This window comes from Phymastichus coffea, unplaced genomic scaffold, assembly GCF_024137745.1.
Source record: "Phymastichus coffea isolate CEN01 unplaced genomic scaffold, Cenicafe_Pcof_1.1 PCOF00006, whole genome shotgun sequence".
Classification (NCBI taxonomy): domain Eukaryota; kingdom Metazoa; phylum Arthropoda; class Insecta; order Hymenoptera; family Eulophidae; genus Phymastichus; species Phymastichus coffea.
In genome coordinates, this window is record NW_026706817.1 from 1,707,726 (window position 1) to 1,714,477 (window position 6,752).

Consider the following 6,752-nt stretch of genomic DNA (forward strand, 5'->3'; position numbering starts at 1 on the left):
ACTTTCTCATTAATTTCCCCTCGAGTTAGATTCACAAAATCATCATTTGTGATGCCTGCGTCTATTTCATTACGAGTTAGATCAATAAGTGATGGTATGTCATTACCAAATTGCGAGACAGTATTATACTAAATAGTTAAGCTTTAATATGTACCTTCATCTATAAATGTATCGTTATATTTCAAGTTTTCTAAAGTATTATTAATGTCAAAATAATATTGTTCATTATATGTATCAAGTTTGAGCTTTATATTTTTCATTGTATCATAACCGATATACAATCTTTTATTAATTTAGGAATGATTATGAAAATAATATGAATAAACTAATTACCCTATTTTACATTTAAATAAATTTGTTTTTTCAATCTCACCGCTTTTTGGCCTGTAGCTACTTTAATAACATGTCCACTAATCGGAAGAGTAGGTTTATCTTTAAAATCACTTAATTTTTGATTGTGAAATTCCTCTGAGATGGCTGAACTTTCACTACCCGAATCAAGTAGAGCTTTTACTAGAACATTCTCTAATAAAAGAAATATTTCAGGATAAGTTCTGCCCCCATTGCTATTGTTATTATTTGATAATTCACCGTTAATTTCACCTCCAGGATCTTCAAAAATTGTTAATTAAAAGATTAGGTAAGAAAACGTTACGGAAGAAAAAAATAAAGTAGAGATTGAAGCATTGGAAATAGATTTAAATGAAAAAATGGAGAAACTGGAAAATGAATGGCTGGAATTTAGGTTAAAAATGTGTATTAGATTAGATGAGTTCGAAAAGTTAGTCGGTAATACAGTTTCCTCGCACGAAACAAATAATTTAAGAAACGAAGGCAGTATAGTTAGCAGTATAGGGACGATAGCAGTACAAGGTGGGTCGGTAAATGGGGAAACGAAATCGGTGGCCGGTACAAGTTGTCTCTCGGAATTTAACCCATTAATACGCAAGCCGAATCTGGTAGAGATAGCCTTGAAATAACTATTGAGTTCTGGTTATAGCTCAAAAATAATTTACACGTGTTTTTTCTTTTTGCATTTTTAATTGTTTATCAAAAGTTATTTAACTAAATTGACAAAAGTTTTAGTTTTTTGAAAAACTATTTACGGCAATCGATTCTACGGGAAAAACCACGGCGAAAACCTCTTTAGCCTTTTATCATACAATTGTAATTAGAAATCATAAAGCAGTTTCCATCATTTGAATTTTACGAACCGAATGTGAACTAAAAATAACTTGAAAAAGATTTTCTACGGTTGTACTGAAATAATCACACCATCAGTAGAAATTCCTTATAATTTTATAATTCTTTCTAATTTTCATTCCTATCTTCATTTCAAATGTAAATCGACAAAATAGTTCGGTGTCATATACTATTTCGACGATAGCTTGTCACTCAGTGAAATAGAAGACCATTCTATTATATTGAATAAATTACTGATTTTGTTCTTTTTATATACTTCAATATAAAACTGTAATACCATGACGAGGCGAAGATTGTATATTGTATATTATATATTGTATATTGTATATTGTATATTATATATTGTAATACCATGCTGATTTGAATGAGATGGTTGACGGTGATGATATAAATGGTGACCATCATGTTGATATTGGATTTCTTCCAACAGAGCATGAGAGCTCAGATGAAGGTTCAAGTAATGAAGAAGAAGAATATACTTCGCTTCGGCCGCTTCCTACCGGATCGTATGAATATATAGAGTTCTTATACTAGTGACCAGAAGTTACTAGAACCGAATCATAAGTATGATTGGCATGATAATGCTTTGAATTATGACGATCTTCCAGATGAAGACTATGATCTTTCATCTATTTAATCATTTTACTCAAAAAGTTCTTTGGAATTGTTTGAACTCTTTTTTTTCTCAATCAATGCAAGAACTTTATTATAGAAGCTACTTCGGAAAACCACTTTGAATTGACCAATGATGATTTAGACCGATTCATCGTGATGATTATGATTACTATAGTCAATTCTAGGAAAAAGCAGTCTGACTATTGGTCCAACAAACGACTTTTGCCGTGTCCAATTATAAAAGAACTTATGCCAAGGGAAAAATTTGTAAAAATAAAAAAAAACTTTAGGTTTTATAAACTTCAAGACAAAGATGAAAAAGATAAAGTCTGGAAAGTCAGATATTTATTTGAATTATTTAGGGAAAATTGTATGAGATATGGGTTTTTTGATTATAATTTGTCAATTGACGAAGTTATGGTCAAATATTTTGGAAGATTCAGCATCAAGCAATGCATTAGGAACAAACCTACAAGATTTGGGATAAAGCTATGGGCACTATGTTCTTCAGATGGATATATATATGATTTAGATATACACTCCCGCCCAATAATCTTTGCCCACCTGAGAACAAAACGACTATAACTTTGAAACTCCATATCTCGGCTGGAAATACACCTACAGAGCTCTGCGGGGGCTCATTTGAAAGGGTTTTTCGAGCTCTTTACAATGGTGTATATTAAAATCATGTTTAGATATTTCCCTTGCAGATAGGGCGTCGAATATCAAAACAAAAATTACGAAATTTTTGTTTTTTCTTTAACCGCTTGCCATTTCGAGAAAAAAAAATCGTAGAAAAATTCTAAACATAGCATTTTTTAGCTCTTTTTCTGCACTATCCAAAACACTCATTTAAAAATAATTTTCGTCTAAATTCAGCGATTATATGAGCATTTCATTCAAAAACAGCATCTATATTCATTGCTCTGTATCTCGGAAAATTCTAATTGTAGAAAAAAATTTTCTTGGAAGAAAATGCTCTATTTTATAAGTAAAATACGTGAACGAAATTTCATAATCATATGAAAACATTTTTTTTTCAGTCGTAATATCAAGTAGTCTAATTTTTTCAATATTTCACTTTGGAATAATAAAACAGATCATTTATACTCGAAGCTATTCTATTAATTGTAGACAAATTTTAATTGTATGCAAATCTCGATCAACGAAAAATCTAAGTAGAAAAATTAATCTAATCTACCAAAACTGACATAACTAATGATTAGTGAAAAAAATTTTCGTTTTTCTCAAAAAATATTTATTTATTCATCAATTTTTATTTTATCTCCTTCAAAGTAATCCCCCTCGGATATAATACACTTGTGCCAACGCTTTTTCCAATCCTCAAAGCATTTCATAAAATCATTTTTTGTGATCTTGTTTAGTTCATCCTTCGATGCCGTCTTTATCTCCTCAATCGTGGCAAAACGCCGTCCTTTCATGGGCCTCTTCAGTTTTGGGAACAAGAAGAAGTCACAGGGGGCCAGATCTGGGGAATACGGTGCCTGTGGCATCGTTACTGTGTTGGTTTTATCCAAAAATTCGCGCACAAGCAACGATGTGTGAGCAGGGGCGTTATCATGGTGCAAAAGCCAATTTTTATTTTTACACAAATTCGGACGTTTCTGGCGGATTGCTTCGCGCAAATTGCGCATAACTTGCAGGTAATATTCCTTATTTTCTGTTCTACCCTGTGGCAAGAACTCATGATGCACAACGCCCCTGCAGTCAAAGAAAACTGTAAGCAAAACCTTTACATTTGATCGAACTTGGCGTGTTTTTTTTGGTCTTGGTGATCCAGAATGCCTCCACTGGACGATTGAGTCTTAGTCTCGACGTCATAACCGTATACCCATGTTTCGTCACCTGTTATAACCCTGTTGAGTAAATCTGGATCATCGCTGACGTCATTCAGTAGCTCTTGGGCGATGCTCATGCGACGTTTCTTTTGGTCGAAATTGAGCAATTTCGGAACAAACTTCGCTGACACACGTCTCATGTCTAAAACACTCGTCAAAATTGATTGGCACGAACCAAATGAGATGCCAATATCATCAGCAATTTCTCTAATGGTAATTCGACGATTTTCCAACACTATTTTCTTCACTTCTTCAACATTCTCATCAGTTGTTGATGTGCTGGGGCGTCCAGAACGAGGTTCGTCGTCGGTGTCTTCTCGGCCTTCTTGGAAGAGTTTATACCACTTGTAAACATTTTTTTGGCTTAAAGTAGACTCACCGTATGCCACTTTCAGTATTTCAAGTGTTTTGTAACATTTGATTCCATTTTTCACACAAAATTTAATGCAAACTCTTTGATTCATGTTTTTAGACAGCAGCAAATCGTGGAGCACGCAAAACACTTCTAACCTTGATGCCTCTCACAAACAAACCAAACATACTACAAAGCTGAAATTTGGAACGTATGTTCTAGACGAGTGTACCGACATAACCAAATAAAAAAGTCGAAGATCGAACGGACGTAGCCCGCTAAATTTCAAAATTCACCTTACTTTTTGATCACACTTCGTATATATGCTTAATGGGTGGTTTGAGGGGGATGAGGATGGGGAATTTACATATATAGGGGGAGGGGGAGTACGGTAATTGATTATGAGTTAGTTAATATTTATGCTTTAGATTGGGTTAAAATTTTTGAAGTAGGGGGCAGAGCGGACTCGGACCAAATGCCCCTTAGCCTGGAGCTGAACGAAGTTTGTACAGCCTCGGAGTTGGCGAGTGAGACAAATGCTAAGAAATTAATGACAACTTGGGCGGAAGAGGATATTGTGTGTTTTCGACAGGCGAGTGAGGATTTATGCGTAAAATTTAAGACTGCTAACCCGGACTCGGTTGCGAAAATTTGGTACGGTATTAGACATATTGTAAAAAATGCTGTAGTTGAAAAGGAAATCAAATGCAAAAAATATAGGTTATGGGAAAGAAAGTGGCGGGACAAGGAATGTAAAAAGAAGAAAAGAAGAGTTAAAAAAACATATTTTAAAATGAGAAAGAACCTGGTGGATAGAAACATTTACATAAAAGAAAGAGCTGAATGGAGGGAGCTGTATAAAGCGAAAGAGGAGAGTTTCAAGGAAATGGAAGCGGCACAATTAAGGAACATTAAACATGAGAAAGATGTATGAGCGTAGGGAAGTCGAAATGGTAGTTTCCAATAAAGGTAGAAATAGTTACAAAACGCATATGGAGGAAATACAGAAAAAGGGGATTGTGGCAGCAAAGAGAGTGTCGGGATTGTGGGAGAGAAGATGTTTTTTTTTTTTTTTTTTTTATTTAACGTCGCTCTATTTATGCTCCATCAGTGCTAATCAGCGACGGAGGCTTGCAATGTGTTTGAGAACAAAGCACATGAAACTTTTTTCAGTGGTGCTTGTATCAATCAGCAGGAACTGGGAATCGAACCCGGGCCTACCGGGTGCGAGTCCGTCGCCCTACCGACCGAGCCATTGCAGGCCTCAAGAGAAGATGTAAAAATGACTTTAAAAGAAGAAAAATGTTATTTGATTACCTAGTTAAAAGTGTTGTGGGTTCTGGTGCTGAAGTATGGGGGTGGAAAGAACGAAAAGAGCTAGAAAAAATACAGTTAGATTATTTTAGATGGGTTTTGAAGCTGAATTTTTGTACACCGAGATACATCGTATATAGAGAAACTAGCGTAGAGAAACTTTGTAATTCATGGCGGGCGAGAGCGTTAAGGTATGAACAAAAGATTGTGAGTATGGAAGAGAATAGACTTGAAAAATTATGTTGGAAAGAAAAGGAAAAACTAGGAGAGATAGATGCATACAGTGTGGAAAGAAAAAATTTTGTAATTCAATAGGTTTATGCACCTCAGTTGTAAATGTAAAACTAAAGTCAGAAATGGATGTGGCTGCAGAAATTGTATGTAAGGTGAAAGATATCGAAGATCAGGTATTAGATGGTAAAATAGGGAGTCTAGATATAATGTAATTTTTAAAAACATAATATCCAAAGATGTACCGAAATGCTTAGGTAGATGTAGGAAAGACAGTGATATAGACATAATTGCAAGAATAAGGTGTGGAAACCTGGAAACATGCAATAAATATAGCGTTTCGACAGGTCAGGACGCGCGTGACTAAAACTGGGAGGAGAGAAGGGACACCGTGAGCGGCGATTAGCTGGTGGACTTAAAAACCGACAACACGTCTTTGCTCGCGCGGATACTCTACCCATTTTCTTTGCATGGACTTAGCTAAAAAAACCAGTATATAGATTACTCTGTGGCGGTGCCTTTTTCTTACTAGTACAGTGGTGAATATACTCTTTATCAAGATGGTGCTGGGGCGTCTCAACAAATTCGAGAGCCCTACACTCTGCCACCACTGTAACCTGTTCTTTAACACGCGAGGCCATTTAGTGTAGATACTAGGGCAGCGATATTTACAAGGGCATGGCCGACGAGTATGTAAGTACCATGTCATAAATGGGCTCTCTCTCTCTCTCTCTCCGCTAATACACTTTCTCTCTCTTTGCTGCGCTGCTTAATAAAAAATTTGTAGAAAATAGGATTTTCTCTAGGCTAAAAATCCTATTTCACCTAAGCGGCTAATATAAGCTAATCAATGTTATGTGTACTGGTGAGGTAGCGAGGATAATCTAAAGAAAATAGCTCCGACTTGCATCTATAAATACGCTCATCGTATCTGTCTCGTGGAAGTCTGAGCCCGAGGCTTCACCGAGTAGTGGTACGAAATCTGTTCGAATAAAAATCTAGCTAACACCTATGATGAGTAATTCTTTAACAGCAGCAGTCCTTACTTGGCACTTTATCCTATCCTTTATGATTCCGTGCTCAACTTAAGAGAGAAATAAATCTCTTAAGCAAAAGTGGCTACTTTCTTAAGAGAGGAATAAATATCTTAAGAGAGGAATAAATCTCTTAAGCAAAAG